Below are 21,349 nucleotides of genomic sequence, written 5' to 3'. Positions count from 1 at the left end.
AGCCAGCCCTGTAATTAATACCAATTTTATGGCAGTAGATCAAATGGGTTTTCAATGGGGTGGCTTAGATCTGATGTCAGAAGGAGGATATAAAATATGATGGTCATTAAACTCCTGGCTACTGTGAGTCTTCTCAGCCTGCCCTGATGCACTCTGCAAGGCATACTTCTTTTCCTACTTTAACTGGCCACACTCACTCTGCAGAGCACTTCTTTTCAGAACACTTTTTCTTCTTGAACACTTCATTTACACTTCTTTTTCTTCTTCTTTTGCCTTAAAGTTAATATTTCACTTTTATTGATTGTTCTGCCCAAGTCTTTGAATGGGACATTAAGTGCCTGAAAAAGACCAACTGGTCACTAAAACACCTCGTAATGTGCCTGGAAAACTGAGTAACTTAGTGAGACTGTGAAAATAAAAAAGGACTGGGGATCTAGCTCAATGAAAAGACCCTGAGTTCAATTCTCAGTACATACAGTCACACACAGACACACACACAGACACACACACACACACACAAAATAAAGAAAAGAAAAAAGAAAGATATTTATTTTTGTCCTTAATTCTGTTAAGTAATTTACTTTACAATGTTGATTACTGGTCAGAATAAAGTTCTCTCAAGCTTTAGAGCACATCACCATGATAGCCTCCCAACCCCACATTCCTGCCAAAAAAGAAAAAGAAAAAGAAAAGATTTTTAACAACATTGTCTTGCTTAAAAAATAATAGTGAGATTCACTACACATTTAGTAGAACGGGTAAAATCCAAAATATTGAGGGAAGGTTGTAGCTCAGTAAGAACTCCCATTATTGTTGCCAGTTGTTTATAATCGCTTTACTCATAATCACCTAAAACTGGAATCAAGCAAGATAGCTTTCAAAAGTTGCATAATTAGTGGGCGGAGATTTAGTTCAGTGGCCCCGCGCCTGCCTGGCAAGTGCAAGGTCCCGAGTTCAATCCCAGGTTCTGAGAGAGAGAGAGAGAGAGAGAGAGAGAGAGAGAGAGAGAGAGAGAGAAATTGTATTTGCCGGGGATTTAGCTCAGTGGTGCCACGCCATGCAAGTGCAAGGTGGTGAGTTTGATCCCCGTAACAAAAAACAAAATGAAACAAAACAAAAAATGCATAATTAAATAAACTATGGTATATTTATGTGAGGGGATATCAGTAAAATTAAAATGAGCTATCAAGTCACAGAAAAACAGACATGGAATCTAAATATATATTTCTAAGTAAAAGTACCTTCTCTGGAAAAGATAATCTGAATCTAATTCCAGTATATATCAGAAACTACAAAACTACAGAGAGTGAAGATCAGTGTTTCCCTGAAATTTGGATGGAGAAAAGTTTGAATATGTCAAGTGAGGAAGTTTTAGGACTTTGAAAATGTCCTATGTACTATTATGTATTCACCAAATCCCATGAAACTTTGAACCTCAGCTATCTTGCTTGATTCCAGTTTTAGGTGATTATGAATAAAGTCATTATAAATGCTTGGCAACAATAATGGGAGTTCTTATTGTGCTACAACCTTCCCTCGATATTTTGGATTTTAGCCATTCTACTAAATATATACAAATTTAAAAAAAAGAAGAAGAAGAAAGTTGGTAAAAAGGAGGTTGGGAGATCCTAGGAAAGTAGATTGTAACAAGAAAATATAATTGCATTAGGAATGTAAGAAACAAACTCACCAGATGAAGTAGGGCTAGGTGAGTTACTGATGTAAATACCCTGGAAATGAGTGGAGCTTTCAAACCTAAACACAAAAGAAGGGGCACATTAGGGTTATACTTCAGCTTTTGTGAAGGTATGAGTTAATGGTTCTCTCCCTGGCATTCATGTTCATTGTACTCATGTTTAATTAGTATGGATACAGATGGTTGCAAATAAAATTATACACTCACACCTACACAAAAGTGGTATACTCCCTTAATATATATCAGCTGAGAGACCTAAAATCTATAAGACTTCAATAGAAACAAGCACACATAACATCCACATTTCACCTCCTAGTGGAGTATCATTCTCCAATAAAACAAAAACAATAAACAAGAATATTTGAGGACCTTCTGCCAGTCTATTTCTTTTGATTGGTGAATTGAGGCCATTGATATTGATGGTTATAATTGATAGATATTCACTCATCCTTGTCATGATGTTTTACTGTTGTTGGCTCTTTTATTTCTTATTTTTTCCCCTTGTCCCTTTAGTTTCTTACCTTGCCTGGTGGCTTCCCTCTGTTGGGCCTCATGGAGTTGTGACTTTCATTGTCTTTTTCTAGGATTATTGCTTAAAATTGTTTGGAGTGCTGGTTTGGTGTTCATGAAATTTCTCAGACGTTCTGTGTTGTGGAAGGTCCAAAGGGGTAGGGGTGGTGAGAGGGGAAGGGGAAAGAAAAGAAGGGAAAGGAAAAATTGTGAGAAAGGAAAAAAAAGGAAACAGAGTCTATGTAAATAGGGAAGGGTGGAGGGGGTGAAGGGTGCACAGGTAATGGGGAAAAAAAAAGAACCAAGATACATCATGTACAGGTGCAAGCACCCAATGACAAATGTAAACATATTGTATACCTAAAATGTACCAATAAAAGAATTTAAGGGAAAAAAAAAAGAATACTTGAGGAAAAGGTGATTCAAGGAAGGGTAGGCTGATTTAATGAAATGCAAAAAATTAGACTGACCCTCTTTTAGGACTACAGAGTTAGAAATTACTCAGACAACAAAGCAAACACAGAGGTTTTGTGAAAGTAGCAGAGAAAGCAAATGAAAGATCTCCTAATGGCCAAACTGGGAACAATTTGAGCCACAAAATAAAGTTTATTGGATTATAACTCAAAGTATTTTTAAAAGACTATGACTAACTTCTGATTTACATTAATGAATAAATATATAACCTCCAGTAATAGATATCCCATGCAGAACAATTCAAATAATTTATGTAGATAGATATCTGTCAAGTGTGAGGGCTATATATAGTGCTTTCTTCCAAAGAATGTAGTCTAGAAAGGAGGGGAGTAACTTCATAGTCAAGAAATCTACAAATACTTCCCTGGGCAGGTGATCAAGATCTCCATCCTGTGATGATAATGTTTCCAACATACACCTTTGATATGATCAGATGAAAATAAGTCTCTATTTCTTAGGCCTTCCTCCCAAAGACCCAGAGCCAAAAGTAATCGTGTTTTAAAAAAATCAGTAAATTCCAATAGAGGGACATCCTAAATAATCCCTGAATGGTACTCATGAAAATTGTAAAGGTCATCACAAACAAGGAAAATTTGACAGACTTTCATAACAGAGAGGAACCTAAGGAGACCTGATGACTAAATGTATTCAGTAACTGGAATGGGGACCAGAACAGAAAAAAAGAAATACGTAAAAGGCAAGGAAATCTGTAAATATGGGCTTTACTGAATAATAGTGTCCTAATATTTGTTCATTAATTTTAGCAATATACTAATGTACGATAATAATAAGGGATAATAGTAATACTAACTGGGTACAGAATATACAGAATTATCTGTACTCTCTGCTTGAATTTTCTGCAAATGTAAAACAGTCTACTTTAAAGAAATATAAACCTTAAAAATGTTAATCATATATTTAAAAATACAGAAAACTAATTCCTAAATATTTCAAGAAAAGGCCTACAGACCAATTTCTAAAAATTGGCAAAGATATGAAGAGAAAAACAAATACTATTAGTATATTACTTTGAAAGAATACTCATTCTCATTCATAATAAGAAAAACTGACATGAGAGCTAAATTGTGATAACAGTTTTTTTCCTATTGAGAAACAAATTCTTAATGATAACACATTGTGTTAGAAAGACTATGGGGAAATAAAGACAAAGTCACTGTTTTTGGAAATACAAATTAAAAATCACTAATGATGTAACTTGGTAATATCTATCAAAATTACAAGAGAATCTACATTTTGACTCAGGAATTGAATTCTAAGAATTTATTCAACAGATATATATGCACATAATGTTTTTCTGTTCAAGATTATTTACTTCAGGGCTGATTGCACTGAAATGAAAATTAAGAAATAACCTTGTTTCAGTAGAGTACTGACTAAATAAATTGTTCATCTATAGAATGTGGTATTTTGAAACTGAAATACACTATCTGTTAGATTTAAGAGCAAAAGTTGTAGTGATTCTGACAGACTAAAATGACAACTCATCCCATATAATGTGTGAGATGTGAGACAATACATAGACATAGCTTTGTCATCTTTAAGGGAAATGAAATAAATACAGATTTCCTGGAATGGTTTCAAAAAATATGCTAAAATATGTTTCTAATGTATGTGAAATAGTTAAAATAACATATTGTGCCTGTTGACTACCATAAAATCGCTATTATGATACTGCCATAAAAAATGAAGGATATCATTGTGTGTATTTGATGTTTATGTCACCTGCAATTTTTGTTATAATGTTAAAATAATTTATTAAATTTAATATTATGTAAAAGCAAAAAAAGATATGAAATAGCAATTGACCATCCTTAATGTATGCAGGGGGAAACATATAAATTATATTTGCTAATATTAAAAATAATCTAGAAGCAAATGCATACACACAATTAAATTTAAGTATTAATAATGGGAGTGAACATATAGGAACTGGGATGGAGGATTTTTAATTGTAATGTTTCATATTTCTTTGATTTTTAAAGTACTTGAAGCATTACTTATTGAAAATAAAGTTAAATTCTAAGAAACATAGCTATAATTTATTGAGTAAACTGGATATATAAAGTCATTAAAACAGGTTTTAGTAAGATAATACAAATCAGTGTATTTGTATGACAATAAAAAAAAAGAGAACTTTGAAATTATACTCATTTGCTTATATGCCCAAAAGTACAGGCCACCATATCTGAGCCACCTTAGATAGTACTCATAATATTACATTATTATGCAATAAATACTTTTTTAATGTGTTCTTTTACTGCTATTCTAATAATAACTGACATAACCAGCATTTGCTGGATGTCAAGAACTCTGTCAGATATTTGATATTTGACATTTCTTTTAATTGTGCTAACCCAATGATGTTTTCTCCTAATATATTGCATAAATGTAACTCAGGGAAGTAGGTAAGTGTTCTAAAGTTAAAAAGATGAATTAATAGCATTGAAGGCCAGATTGCTCTGACTTCAAAGTCCATGCTCTTAACTACTGTCCTTTTTCTGACTGAGAGGCACATGCAGAGCAAGTGAGAACAATTCCTAAAGTGACAGAAAAGGCGTTTGGGAGGGAAGTGTGGGTTCTGGCTCTGCTATATCTGAGCTGATCCTTTTTTATCAATAGAGAGATAGTTTTGGATTCCAAGATTCTTAAACTTTAAAACTGTAATATTTTCTAAGTCCGTATCTTTTTTTTTTTTGGTACTAGTGATCAAATTCAAGACCTTGCACTTGTGAGGCAGGCGCAGCGCCACTGGCTAAATCCCCAGCCCTTCAAACTGTAATATTTTCTAAACTATTTTTTTAATAAATAATTTCCTTGCTTCAGATCTTATGTAGATAAGATTAAATTCCAATGCATTTTGGAATAGTGTTATTGTAATGTTAAATATTATTAACTATTAAAATATTATATCAAAATCACACACACTTAACTTTTTAGTTTTTTATTACCATTAAATATACATAATGTGCATTTTAATTAATGTATTATACAAATATTAATTAAATATTAAATATAGTTCTAAATAATGCAGAAAATATTTTTAAAATTTAATATTTCAAATCAATTTAAGTATATAGTTTAGCTTAATATCAATTGTAAATTATCTACTATAAATGAATGCAACATTGATTCTAAATTATAACTATAGGATTAAGGTAAAATTTTGATGGAATGCAGTAGCATTCATTTGGGAGTGATTTTTAAAAATGTGGATTCTGGATCCTAAGTATGGAAGATTTGTGGTTAGTAGGTAAAGGCACAGGATGTAGTTTTGTTTATCGTTTTTGTTTTGTTTGTAACAAGTGATCGATATATCTAGTAATTGGAATAGGCTTTGAGAAACATGATCATGACTTGTCTTGAAGAAAAAAGCAAAATATCACCCTCAAGCCCAGTACATGATGTACTTTCATTTCCATGTATGGTACCAGAGGAAAATTTATCAGTGTATGGTATAAGGCATTTTTATTAATATTAAAGTGTCTAGCTAAAAATAAAATATTAATATTGAACTAGACACTGTCTTCTATCACCTTACAGTGTGGAGTGCGATTTTCCCTTGCCAGCTGACATTTGTCAAAAGAAAAGATTTTCCAATCTTGTGTAAGAGGGAAGACTATAACTGACCCTTTTTTAAACAGTTTTTTAAAAATTAATTTAATTTGTACATTTTAGATATACATTATGATCACATTCATCATTGGGAATTTGTACCTGTACATGATATACCTTGGTTCTTGTTTTTTCCCATTCCCTTTAACGCCTTTCCACCCTCCACCCCTCCCTATTTACAAAGGCTTTCTTTCCATTTTTTTCATCTTTTCTCATATTTTTTCTTTCCCTTCTTTTCTTTCCTTTCCCACACCCCTTGTACTTCCTCTTCCCCCTTGAACCTTTGCTTCCTATTTCACATAAACTATTATACATTTTGGTCCTTATTTACACTTTCAGTTTCTCATACCAGAGAGACAATTCAGTATTTACACATACATGTCCTTTTTATTTCACTTAAGAGTATGACCTCAATATGTATTCATTTAGCTATAAATGTCTCTGATTTTCCATTCTTTATGGCTGAGTTGTACTCCATTTTATAAAAAACCACATCTTCTTTATCCAGTCACCAATTGACGGGCATTTGGGTTGTTTCCAAGATTTAGCTATTAGAAACCATGCCGCTATAAACATGGGTGTGCATATATTGCTGTGGTATGACTCTTTTAATTCTTTTGGGAAGATATCCAGCAGGGGTATAGCTAGGAAAATGGGACTTCTAATCCTAGTTTTTTGAGGTATCTCCATACTGATTTCCACAGTGATTGTACCAGTCTACACTCACACCAACAGTAGAGAAGGGTTCCTTTTTCTCCACAGCCCCACCAGCATTTGTTATTGGTTGATTTCTTGACAGCAGCCATTCTTTGGCAGCAAAGACAAGGCAGGGCTAATCACAATCCTCAACTTGAAACTATACTACAAAGCTACTGTGATAAAAACAGCATGATACTGGCAAAAAAACAACAACAAACAGATCTGAGGACCAATGGAACAGATTAGAAGATGCTGAAACAACTCTAGACACACTCAGCCACCTCATCTTTGACAAAGGAGCCAAACATCCTCACTGGAGAAAAGATAGCCTCTTTAATAAATGGCATTGGAAGAACTGGGTTTCAATTTACCAAAGATTAAAAGTAGACCCATAGTTCTCACCATGCACTAAACCAAAATAAAAATGAATCAAAGATCTAAATATTAAAAAACAAACATTAAACCTGCTAGAAGATAGGTTAGGTAGAACTCTTTACTATTTTTTAACAGACATTGATTTTTCTTTTGTTATTCTAAATCTGAAAGACAGGTAAAGAATCGTATTGGACTGTATGCAATTTTTCAACACAACATTGTTATATATAAATTGATAAGATAAGGATTTCTAAGTCACTCCCATAGATGTACAAGACTGGGAATTAAAAAATTATAGTGTATGGTATCAAATATAATCCACAAGGAATAGTAATCTCATTCATATATTTTATATTTTTTTATTTTGATGTAGTGGATAGTAAAATTACTCTAATAATGATATCAACTACTGAGAAATTAAAAAGAAAACTTTGTTAAATTGAAGTATAAGTAAATTTATAACTGGTTTTTTACTTTAAGATCTGAATCTTAGTCTTTTCTGAGACCAAGAGGTTCTTATATTTCATTACAATTGGCAGTGATTGACTTTAATCAGCTAACAAAGGGAACACTTGGGATATTTGAATATAACTAATTTGCTACTCTATTCTGCATATGAAATTCTGGTTTGAATATTTAAAAAGAAAGAAATGAAATATTTTTTCTTTACCGTGTATTTTCCATAAGTGTATCTTACTTCACTGAGTTAATAAAATCGCTCTATCTAGGTTTACTAATATTCTAAGTTTTTTCCATAATCAACTTAAACCTCAAAGGTAGATTAAAGAACAATCCCAGGTATTATAGGGCACTAGAAAAGTTAGCACTATGGGATTTTAGCACGTTTAATTTCTCCTCGCATGTAGTAATTTACAAATTAATAGAGGTCATGGTACTGGTGATGAGCACTACAAAAGCAACAAAAAAATTAGGTAACCGAAATGTAATTGAAAACTTTAGTGCAATTTTCCAAGAAAACCCTAATAAATTTATTTTAAAATGTAAAATAATACTTCAAAGACCTCTTTGTCTTTATTTTTCATACCATCACCACTTCTGATAAGCTGGACAGAGTCTCATCAAAATTTTCTCTTTTCTAAAATTAACTTTAAAATAACACATTCCCAATCCACCTTGTTCAGACTTCTGTCTTTTTAACTCCTTTTTCCTTTCTCAAGCATCCATACCCTAATGTACCTCTTTTCTTTCTCTTTTTGTACAGTTAGGTATGATTCCTTTCTGACAGCCCTGGAAATCATAAACAGTACTCTCCCTGGTCAAATATGTCCTTCAGGAACTCTTCTGAATAATCTAGTCAATTCCCAGAAAACAGGACTGGAAAGCTAGGATTTAATAAGTATAAATTATTAGTGGCCATGCAGAAAGCAAAATGGCTAGAAGGGGAGGCTGGAATAATCTTATTTTATCTTATTGTCCTATGAATTGAACTCAAGATTTCCTGCTTTGTAGGCAACTCTTGACCTCTGAGTTAAATCCCCAACCCATTAAGTCCTGCTCATAATGTGTTAATTCAATCACATCACTACCCTTAGTACAACTGAGTTTACCCCAGAATGATCATGATAACACGAGATTCTCAGTTTGCCCTATTCCTTCTGGTGAGCAGTGTGTATTTGTGTGATTAATCATAAAGCAATCTAATGTAAACAGTAGACTGGTTTCAAACTAGATTCATAAAAAATCAATTAACTGAATTGTGTCCAGCATATTTTTAATATTGTTAAATAAAGGGAACTATCCCTATACTATTATATATTCTTTATTGTCTTTTAAAAATAGACTCTTGAAGGGCCAGAGATTTAGCTCAGTGGTTTTGCCCCCTGTCTCACAAGCACAAGGACCCAAGTTTGATCCCTGGTACAGACACAAAAAAAAAACCTCTCGAAATTATCTTGTGTACACGTTTTAAAAGTATGTTACCTAAAATATTTGTGACAGCAGAAATTGAACAAATTATAAATTCAAAATGTATTATAGACTAAAGAGGCATTTTTTGGTTTGGATTTTAACCTATTTTTGTTTTTACTTGACAATTTTTATTTTTTGATAATTTTTAATTATAGTATCCAATAGTTTTTATTTTGTGAATAAAATAATTATATTCATAATGAATTAACTCTAGTGAAGCTTATCTCAAACTTATTACAATTGTTGCAAGTGACTTAGTCATGTATAATCTGCATTCAATCATATTTTAACATACTAATAAGGCTATTATTTACAAAATATAATTAATGATTCTTTAAGCATATTTGAATAGAACAATACAGCATTTGAAATGACTTCATAAAATGGTAATAGTATGTCAGAATATTAATTCAGTTATGTATTCATATTTAAATGTGATTTTTGTAAATATATTTTAAATGTTAAATTGATGAATGAACAATAGTCACTGAATATTTATGAGCAATCTTTTAAATATGATTTCTATAATCATTAATATAGAGGATATAAATTTAGAGTACATTTTGTTACTGAAATGTGTTTTCTTCCATAGTTGCTTAAGATAATAATAAAAAAGGAACTTTAAGCGATATGTAATGAAATTGTTTTCATTTTCCATGAAACTAGTTTTTTTTAGCAGTGATCGGGGGAAGTAAATCTCAGACTTGAAATATATTATCTTAACTAAACTGCTTCCACATTTTAGCTGGCCCAAGTGTAACTATTTATCTATAGGGAAATAAAAACTCTAATTCATTTTATATATTCTTAAGAAAAATAAAGTTTACTACTTGCCAGCCCAAAAGAGAGTTTTACCTTACAGTACACAAGAAACACAACAAGAAGTTCTATATATGTAGCATAGTTAAGTGCAGCTTCTGTGAATCATTGAAATGTTAACTCTAGAAGGTCAAACTTAAACTTAGAATGTGGAATATTTTAACGTGTATCTTCTAAGATTTATCTTCTGGATTTCAATTCCTTACCCAGTAATTGATTTTATAACCCAGATAAGAATAGGAGCCATTATAACAGCTAAGAACAAAGGAGAATGAAAAATTTTAAAAATCTAGTTTAAATGTTTGTATAGTGGTTCTTTTGCTTTTTAAAAATAATTTAAAATAATCAGTGTTAACACCCACCTTGAGTATAATTTAGCATTCTTTGTACAATCTCAGAGAGCTAAAAAGTTAAGACCAACTTCAGTATATCAAGAATTACCTAGGATCCTTGCTACTTTTCCCTAATTTGTCAGCTGAACTATATAACATTTTGTTATAACATCTCAGATTTTTAAATTTTCTCTAGAGTGAGTCTTTGTGAATCTATAAAACTGATCATGGAAGGTGTGAATCATGGAAAAAGGAGATTCTATTCTATTTAATAATACAATATGATACAATGAGAATAATTTACTGTAAATGTTAAAAATGATTGAGAAATCAACTAATAATGATCAATAGTGGAAAGTATGTTTGAAAAATGTTAATATGATTTCATGGTAGTTAATGACATGATAATTAAACTAAATATATTTTGTTAAAGAATCTTAAAACAGGTTATGGATGTAGCTCAGTGGTGCAGTATTTGTCTAGCAAGTATGAGGTCCTGGGCTCAACTCCATGTTCCAAAATAGAAAAAAGAAATAAATAAAATAGATAAATGACATATCTTAAATAAGTGAACTGAAATAAGAAAACAATCATAAAACACTAAAAGGAATAAATACAATTTAAAAAGAAGAGGACTTCTTTGTGAATTTCATGTTCTTACACATTTCCCAGGGTTTGAATTTGTACCTCACATTTGATTTATTGCAAACATAATCCTATGTTAATGATATGTGGAGATAGCATCTTTGGGAAGTTGTTAGGATTAGCTATGGTTTTGAGGGTTAGGACTCTATGATGCAAGTAGTGGCTTTGAGAGAGGAGGAAAAGAGACTCCAGCTACAAAGCATGTGAGTGTGTGTGTGTGTGTGTGTGTGTGTGATATGTGTGTGTGTGTGTGTGTGTGTGTGTGTGAGGGCTTCTACCAGGTCATGACCCAGCACTAATGTTATCACCAGATACTGAGCAGATGACACCACTCTGCTCTTGGACTTCCTAGCTCCCTGAAGCATGAGCTAAATGAACTTTTATTTTCTTTTAAGTTTATTAATGCATGTTAATAATATATGATTTTGGAATTTTGGTACATACATTTAACAAATTTTAACTGTTTTTTTCTTTACAAATTATTCACTCTGTGATATTCATTTATAGCAACAGAAAACAGATTAAAGCAGTGTTTACAAAGCAATTTCAAAAATATGTATTTATGCAAAAAAGTACAATGCCCTGTAAATCAAATTTTATTTCTTTTCTTTTCTTCATTCCTTTCTTCTTTCTTTCCTTGGTTTCTTTTTTCCCTCTTTCTTTCTTTTCTTTTCTTTCTTTCTTTCTTTCTTTCTTTCTTTCTTTCTTTCTTTCTTTCTTTCCCCCTTTCGTTTTTACCCACCATCTCACCATGCTGCCCAAGCTGGTCTCAAACTCCTAGGGTCAGGTCATCCTCTCAAATTAGCCTTGGGAATAGTTGGGATTAAAGGCATCCACCACTATGCCTGACTCTAGGTTTCTATATTTAGCTTCCATATTGTGTTACAACAGGTAATAAATGTACCAAGTAGTTTTTCTACTTAAAATATTTACTTTGTAGCACATAAGAAAATTACAAACTCTGCTTAGGAATTGTACATTGTTAGTCCAATATTCACAGTTTACAAATAAAGAAACTGAAGTCCTAAAATCAATAATTTTCAGAGAAATAGACTATTGTGTTTAAGAAGGTACAGTCTTTAGTCAAGTAGTCTGGATATAAATCTCAGATCTCATTTTATGACCTGGGAGAATATTGTAAATTTTTTCTAATTTTATAAGTTTATATTCTCATTGGTAAAAATAATATATATTTTCTACACTGAGAATGAAATAAAATTATTAAAACAAAGTGTTTAGCATAATGCTTTCCAGGGTTCAGCAAATATTAGCTAATATATTAGTAGTACCAGTATTACTATTAGTAATTATATAGTAATTAGTATTACTATTATTGTGATTTACCTATATTATTGTTATTAGGGCAAAAGCCAGGTTCTCTTAACAACAAACTCATTATAACTGGTATTTTAGTCTTAACTTTGCAACTAGCTTCAGTGGATATTACCCATATAATATATCTCTCTTCATATGTTAAAAAAAATCACTAAATATTTGTTCTTGTTTTCTAATTTGGGTAAATTGCTTATTTCCAGGACTTATATTTTAAGTCCTGGTTTCTCAATATTGGCTTCTCAATGAACTGTTGATGGAGTTAGCACTGGCTAAAAAAAAAAAAATCTATTTTTATTTGACAGACTAAATTGTTGTAATTAAATAGTCTATGTAATAATAATTCATAAACTTATCCAGGAGGACCTATGAAGTCCTTGAAACAAGGTGAATATGGTTTTACAGGTATATGTGATTTAAGCAAATACTTTTTTTCCTTAAGAAAAGAATAAACCCAATACAGATAGGTAAAAGGTGGCTAGGTAGGGATAGGTAAATCTACAGGTAGAGGACAGGTATGTAGAAGATAAATATTTATGGAGAGATAGAAATTTATCTATCCCAATTATACTTTATACATGTTTATAATGACAAGCTACAACTCAAATTGATTACTAGTTTTCCTGCCTTCATTATGGCACCTAAGAAAATATAAATCCTAAAGATGATTGTATAGAAGCAACCATTAGTATAAACAATGGAATGGAGGAAAAATTTACTTTTAGGCAAATAATAAAATAAATCAGTTTGAATTTTCACCTTTTTTTTTTTTTTTCAGTACTGTGGATTGAGGCAGGCACAGTGTCACTGAGCTAAATGCCTGGCCTGCACTACTGTGGATTGAACCTAAGACTGTCACACTAAACTACATTCCTGTCCTTTTTATTTTTTTTTAAGTTTTATCTTGAGACATGGTTTCTCCAAGTTGCAAAATTAGACCACCTGGGCTCAAATTTGTGCTCCTCTTACCTCTGTTACCTAGAGTACTAGATTATAGGCAGGCACTACCATGACTCATGTATATTCACTTCTTTACAAACAAAAGAAAATAAGATTTTAGTCAGTCAAAAACTTTTTTAAAGGGCTAGGGATTTAGCTCAGTGGTTTCGCTGCCTGCTGTGCAAGCGCAAGGACCCGAGTTCGATCTCTGGTACTAAAAAAAAAAAAAACATTTTTAAAGTCCAAAATCTATAAGAATTCTAGAATCTTCACTTTATTATTTAATTTTAGATTGATGTATTCTTAACCTTTGAATGTTAATGTTTGCCTTTGTACAAAATTGCTTTGAACATTAAGCCATGCTATTAATTTATTATTTTCAAATAAATTAAGCCATTATTTAAAGTTATGTTAATGTTTTTATTATCCATGATAAATTTCTACAATTAAATAAGAATTGAGAAAATTAACTTCACAAAGTAATAATTAACATATATCCTAGATGACATAATTTTCTATTTCACAGGTTAAAAATTTCTCTTGAGATATTTTATTATCAAAATTTGGCACTTTGAACTCACAAACTGTTAAAATAATATGTTTATGAAATAATTAAAATGTATAATAAAAGTTCTGAAAATATATTTAAGTGTATATGATATTATGTATGTAGCATGCTATTTGCACAATTTAAATAACGAATAATGTTAATTATAAAGCCTCATTTATAATAATCAATAAGGAAATTCATTAATAGAAATGGTAGTTATACTGGATTCTAAATATTCAATGATAAATTTGTATCCAATTTTAATTAATAATTTTAGTTTTTTCCTGAAGCTTTTCCTACACACAGACACACAGATACACACAGACACATAGATACACACACACACACTAATAATTACTGATTGTCATTAGAAAATATGATGCTTTCCATCTCAATGTACAATACTTAAATACATTTTCACAATTATAAAATATACTAATTGAGTGGTAAGAATGCATTTATATAAGTAAACAAACAGTTTGTTTGTAAATACTAGTTTGTACATAAAATAGAATTTACTACAGAAAGAAAAAGTTCTATAGGAGGTAGAGCAGGTGGAAACAAAGATGTAAAGATTCATTTTTAGAAGATGATGGAGAGTTGGATGATCGACCTCCTAGCAGGCATTTAATATCAGAGTCAGATGTGCTTGGTGATAGAACTATGACATTATTAGTTTCTTATACATTTTTGTGAAAAATGTGTTCCGAGTTAAATTTTCAGTTCTAGGCATCCTGCTAATAGACATTACAGAAAACCAATAGAAAATACAATTCTAAATAATCACACAGGCAAACATCTGTCAGGCATCTAAATACTACATTCACAAGCATTATTGTAAATGTGGTTTGACAATATGCCAGTTATACTCTTTGTTTTGTTTCCCCTAATGTGATGGGAAGAGTAGAATAAGCTTGATTGTGAATTCAATGTCATTTTTCCCAAGTTAAGATTATGGGTGTAGGGGTAGTTAGACAAGAACTTTTGAAACAAAACAAAAACATTCATAGCTTCAGGAACTTTTTGATTCAGTACAGATGTCACTTGGGCATTGGTTCATCCACTGTTTTGCAAAAATATTTACCATAGTTTTAAAGTTGATCATTATACAATTCTTAAAACTTCATGTTGTTGTTTTTGTAGTATCAATGCAAAGAAGTAAAAAATTTAAATAAGTAGTAATTTAGTATAAAAGTGAAGGATAAATTTTATGTTTAATTGTGACTAAAGACAAATAGGTTTTAGGTATTTGACATCTTTTCCTTGGTCTTACCAGTGTGCATAATGAGATGGTTATCTATGGTATTATAAAAGGTCTAGAAGAGATAAAGAATCTGCTATAGGAATGAAACTCAGTTTTTTACAAATAATGCCTTCTAATGGCCCACATACAAAAAGTAGATGAACAATGCATAAAAGAAGAACAAAGTTACATATTCAAGGTTATGTAACTTATCAAAGGACATGGTGGATCTGAAGTTAAAATCAAAGTTTCTATCAACAGCTTCCTTCTTCAAAACAAAGTGTACTATATATGAAGTATGATCAAAGTTTATGATGAATATTAAAAAATTTTACAATCAAAAATGCATTCCTATTTATTCCTTGAATTTTGACTGTTTTTGTCTCCATTCCCTGCATCTATGCATCTGCTTCAGGAGGTGGGGTTTTGTTTATTTGTTTTGAGGGATTTGGGTTTTTTGTGTGTATGTTTTAGTTTTAGTTTCTGGAACTGAACCCAGAAGATTGTGCATTCTAAGCATGTGATCTGCCACTGAGCCAAACCTCAGATCTGGAAGTTTTAAATTATAAACTCAACCTACATCCTCTCAGAAAGTTTGACATCTTGACTATACAGAAAACTACTTTACAACAATAAGAAAAGGAATACCAGAGCATGTGTCTGTTTTTCTTTCATCATTATTCTTAAAAACAAGTAAACATACACTATATATTAACTATGGAATAGCATTCATTGGCAATTGTAATCTGCTTAATTATTTCCTATTTGGAGTCTCTAAATCTGTGAGTTTTGCTAAAACTCACACTACTGAAAAAGATTGTCATAAAATTATATCTATATTTTAAATAAAATTATATGTATATATATTTAGTAAGTAATAAGCCAAGCTACATTTTCTTTTGCATTTTTACTGCAGGTAATACAATGAAGTTCAAAGTCAGCAGCTTTGTAAGAGTGAAGACTGTCATGTTTGAGAATTCATATATCCAGCCCTATAGAAAAGCTCATGAAGATAACAAATCCTGTGGACTGAAGGTGGGTGAGTATCCAACATGGCCAGAAAGAAGAAAAGTAACCAGATAAATACATATCCTTTCAAATAAAGCATCTGAACTGTAGATGAGAACAGAGAAGATTATGCCAACATCATTTAGAGCTGAATTGAAAGAAAAGGAATACAGTGGTAAGGAATGAAAGCAAATGCATGACATATGAGTTGGTTTGGCTTAAAGCATAGTTTAAGGAAGACCCTAGAATGCATTATATAAATTGGAAAATTACCATGACTTTTACTTAATGTAATAACCCAATTTTGTAACCTCATTCACCGAACATTTATTGAAAGACAACTATGTGTTATACACAGTAATAAATAATCCATCAATAATTATACTATGTGCTGATGATACAACCATGATATGATTCCATACTATGCCCATCATCTAATAAAACAGCAACACTGTCAAACTGATTTGATTAGGGAAAATTTTACCTTCAAATTAATGACATGGAGTGTGAACAAGATGGACAAATCAAAGGTGATTTCAGGACTGCTATTTTGAGGACTTAAGATAGTTTTGTAATATTATGAGGAGTAAAGTAACTGCACAGGAACTCAATATCTTATAGTAGTAAATAAAAATGAAATACATATCTTAAAATGAAATATAGAAAGTAAATGGCATTCTATGGTTAAACATTTAAAAATGAAACAGTGATCAAATGTGATACATTATACTTTTTTAAAGTCGAATTCTTAGACATTATTAAGAGACAACAAATTGAAAAATATTAGTCACAAGTATTAAATTCTCAAAAATATCTCTCACAGATATATAATTTTAACTCAATAACTAGCTAAAGAATTGCATAATTTTACTAATTTATCAATTAAAATAAGAGTTGAAACTCCTCAAGACAATTCATGGGTAAGAAATAAATGAGGTAAACATCTTAATATTTAATTATTTCATTGAAGACCAATGTTAAGAACAATAATATATTGCTTCTTATTATATTCTCCCAAAATATGAAGAAAGTTAACCACAATTAGAAAAACAGTCAATGAGAAAAGAGAAATTAAAGATAATAGAAGAAAAGTAATGACAATTGTATTTTTAAAAAACAAAAATTTGAAGCATTTAAAGATACTAATTGTTGGGCTGGGGATTTAGCTCAGTAGTGTGGAGCCTGCCTCGCAAGCACAAGGTTCTGAGTTGGATCCCCGGTATGGGGGTGGGGGGAGATATTCATTGTTAAATAGTTTTTGCTCAGAATTCAAAGAACAAAGAAAAGCCTATATTAGAGACCCTGATTCACTGAAATGAAGAGATGAAATGAGAAAGCCTATGCCAAATGTGTTGATTTTAGCTAAATGAATGGCAAGGATATTGAGAAATCAGGATAGGAAAAACACAGATCAATTAATGAAAAGAGGCTTCCAAAAAGCAAAAAATAAAAGTTAAGTTTGAATATTTTGGGGGAGTAAGGGAGTTTTTAAATTTTTCTTTCTCTACTTCCACCCCAATCTCCTACCACCAGCTACTTTATCATTTACTTACAGAATGGAAAGGTAAGTGATTAAAAACTGAGTGTGCCAGGGAAAGTGCACACCAGTTTTTAATCAACAAAATAATCCAGAGCCCAAGATGGAGAAATCCACTGAAGTGAGAGGATGTTAGTGTTCATGGCAGAGATATTGAGCCCTTGAACATACTAGGTGAAAGGAAGAAAAAATTATTTCCAAAGAGAATCACAAACATGGAAAAGTACAGAATTGGGAAATATGAGAGTAAGGTGACATGAAGGTATCATAATTTTACACATAAATGTACTAAAACTTTAACCAAAGTCTTTTCATTATATTCTCATCAGATTAGTGAAAGACTGATTTAAATATATTTATTTTTTTGAGGGGGTCGTACATATGATATTAGAGAACTGGTTAAGTACAAAACCTCGACTATTTACAAGAGTAACCAATATGCCATTTATTCGGAGACCTTTCAGTATGATGGTGTTTCCAGTTTTCAAGAATGGCTTCAAGTTTAAGCATTTCACTAGCCTGTCCCCTTCCTTCTCCCACCCATATCACGTATAGACTCCTGCCATTCAAATTGCCAAAATTTTCTACTTACTTGAATCAAGCTTTAACACTAAAAGGATTTGTAATCATGAATCAATGAATCCTAATTTTGCCTTTGACACCTAATAGTCATATGACCCTCAGCAAATTATTTCACTTATCTGCACCTTATTTTTTTCTGATCTGAAAAAAGAAATATGTTAATAAGCATTCAGATATCTTACATCATACTTGTTACACAGAACAGACTTAAATATTACTGTCCTTTCACTTTTCTCCTTGAGAAGACCTTCACTGCTCAAATTCTTACACATTTTCTTTCCTGGCCACCCCTCCCCACTCAGGCCTATTACAGATCTCTTTGTAATCTCACACCTGCTTTATTGGCAGACTCATCCTTTCCCACAAGTTCCACTCAGATCCTTCCCTATCAGTAACTTTCTCTCTTATTTCTTTGCCATACTCTAACCTTTGTTGAACAAAAATGCCAAACTCCTCCCAATTATGTTATTTCCTGAATTTTAAAAGGTTGTCACTCACCCTGACAGATCGCCTCTGTGAACCACCAGGGCTAAGAGAGCAGTAGCCTGTGGATGCTTATGGTTCTCTATAGCTCTCAAGTCCCTAGAATTAGGACTTAATGGAGACTGAAAAAACACATCTTGGTTAAGAATTCACTGGAAGTCCTGCTGATTTGTTACTGTGAAATGAAGAAAAGCAGCAGTAAGTAGTTTGAATGAATATGGATTATAACAATGCAGTACAGCCATAGAATAAATGTAATTGAGCATTTAATTAACTTGATGTGTGACTTTCAGGAATTTATTTATTTGTAAGACAGTTATTTCTCTGTAAGATGAAAATATTTGAATTCTTCATATTCGTACTTTCCAAGATAAAAAAATTTGCACTCACATATTCTAGGCAAGTGCTATATACAGTAATAGAAATATAATGTGAATATTATATGCAAATTTAATTTTTCTAGTTGCCATATTGAAAAAAGTAACCTCAGTAATATATTTCAGTTAGTACAATATATCCAAAATGTCATTTAAACTTATAATAAATAAAAAGATGAGATATTTTACATTAGTATTTTTCTTCTATCAAGTTTTCTAAATACAATATGGATTTCATAGTAACAGAACATCTCAATTCAGACTAATTATATTTCAACTGCTCCATTACTCCATGTAGCTAGGGGCTACTGCACTGGACAGAACAGTTTTATTAAATTAGATAATTACACCTCTTATATTGCTGTAGATACCTGAATTTCAGAGATGATGATAGAAATAACATGAAAAATCTACATAATGATGTTGATGAGTAAATAAAAAGGTATGATTTTAGGAAAATAAAATGATAAATGTTTGTGGATCATAAAGTTTTGGTAGAGGAGTGAGAAATGCATGAAGCATAAATATTTGAAATTGCCTATGTGCACATTATCATAATATTGGACCAAACAATCTATATTACTAACACTGTATCAAGCTATACTAAATACTAAAGCTTCTATACACACAAAGAGATATATACCTTAAAATAAAGCTGTATACATTTCCTTTCTTTGTGGCCCATGGTCACATAAATTGTAGAAATATTTTAGATTTTATTGAACAGTTTTTTATACCATTGTAATTGTAGACATTACTATTTTTTTCTAACACTTTTGGTTGAAAATCTGATGAAATTGCCAAAAATGTCAACATTGAGATTTTTGAAAAAGTGAAATTGCTAAAATGAAAAATTAGAAATAGAAAGAATAAAATTTTCCTTACACATATAGACTGAAGTTTTGTCTTGCTCCCAAATTTGTAGGTGGAAATCCTAACTCCTAATGGGATGGTACTGACGTGAGGACAGTTAGAAGTGGTTAGATCATGAATGTAGAGCCTTTATGAATACAAGTAGTGACACTTATAAAAGGGAGCATTTTTTCCTTATAAAAGAGAAAAGCATTTTTTCTACCACATGAAGACACAAAGATTTGACATTCTGAAACTACTCAACAACCTACCCTTACAAGCTCTCTGATTCCAGACTTCTAGCTTCCAGAGCTGTCAGCATTATTTCTGTTGTTGTTAAGCACCACAGTCTGTGGGCTTTTGTTCTACCAGACCAAATTAAGACATCCACAAAACAAACTGAAGAGAACATAGAAAATACGATGATAGAGCTCATGTATATAATGAGCTTTTGAAAATCTAGAATCTGCAGACTAAGTTATCTTCTGAGAAAATATTTTGAAGGTGATCCTCTTTTTAAAAATTGACTAAGTTGATATTTTATACCAAAATAGAATAAAATTGAGATGTTTTGTTTTTTGGCAACATCTAAATTTGCCAATGCATGTAAAAGAGTAACAGAATCACCTTAGTTGATTAGTTCAAGTTGAGTAAAAATATTTTTGATGAAGTTTACATGAAAACAAAATTAAAACAGTTCCAATCAAAACGTTAAAATTATAATTTTTGCAAGTTTCAATAAAAAATAGAATGAAGAATCCCACTCATTTACATGAATTATTTCTAAGCTTACAGCTATTTTAGGAAATATACAGAAAACTTTCTCAATTAAAAATATTTTTGGCCTATGGAAAGTTAAAAATAAAAACAGTCAACAATTTCAAGTTTATTAACCATAAAATGCAATCTAGAAGGAAATTGTAAGCATTTTTAAAAAATTTTCATAAATGTGTCTGAACAAATTTAAAAGAGATATTTTTCAGTAACATGGTTTTAGAAGTCATTATGGCTAAGAAACTGAATAAAATACATGAATATGAATCAAAGATTTTCATTGTATTTGTGTAATTTTGGTTTTCTTTTTGTACTGGGAATCAAACTCAGGACCTTGTGCTTGCAAGGCAGGGGGTGGCACCACTGAGCTAAATAACTTGTGTAATTTTTAATACTTTGTTTTACTTTGATATACACAGGTACATAGTTTTACTTGTATAAATATTTTTAATTGTTTTAAATAAATGGATTTCATGTATTACCAGTATTAAAAAACCTCGACACATTTATAACAAAATAAATTTGAACTTTACAAAATTTTGACTTTACAATTTCCTTTC

The 21,349-nt window shown here is 31.2% G+C and overlaps 1 long non-coding RNA gene across 4 annotated transcripts in view; it reads right to left on the bottom strand.

Annotated features, from left to right (window-relative positions):
* The window catches only part of LOC106009238 (uncharacterized), a 601,717-nt gene that overhangs the window by 421,127 nt on the left and 159,241 nt on the right, over positions 1-21,349 (bottom strand). For 3 of the 4 annotated variants that reach the window (XR_015440937.1, XR_015440935.1, XR_015440938.1), the window contains exons 2-3: positions 2,218-2,340; positions 1,691-1,755 (exon numbers count right to left, since the gene is read on the bottom strand). This is a non-coding gene — a long non-coding RNA (uncharacterized LOC106009238). Of the gene's footprint in view, positions 1-1,690; positions 1,756-2,217; positions 2,341-18,801; positions 18,962-21,349 lie in introns of all 4 variants that reach the window. The other variant, XR_015440936.1, reaches the window with a different exon arrangement.

The sequence above is a fragment of the Heterocephalus glaber genome, unplaced genomic scaffold (genome assembly GCF_053883595.1).
Source record: "Heterocephalus glaber isolate CG9 unplaced genomic scaffold, H.glaber_assembly_v1.0 deba00001504, whole genome shotgun sequence".
Lineage (NCBI taxonomy): Eukaryota > Metazoa > Chordata > Mammalia > Rodentia > Bathyergidae > Heterocephalus > Heterocephalus glaber.
This window is presented reverse-complemented; position numbering and strand designations above follow the sequence as displayed.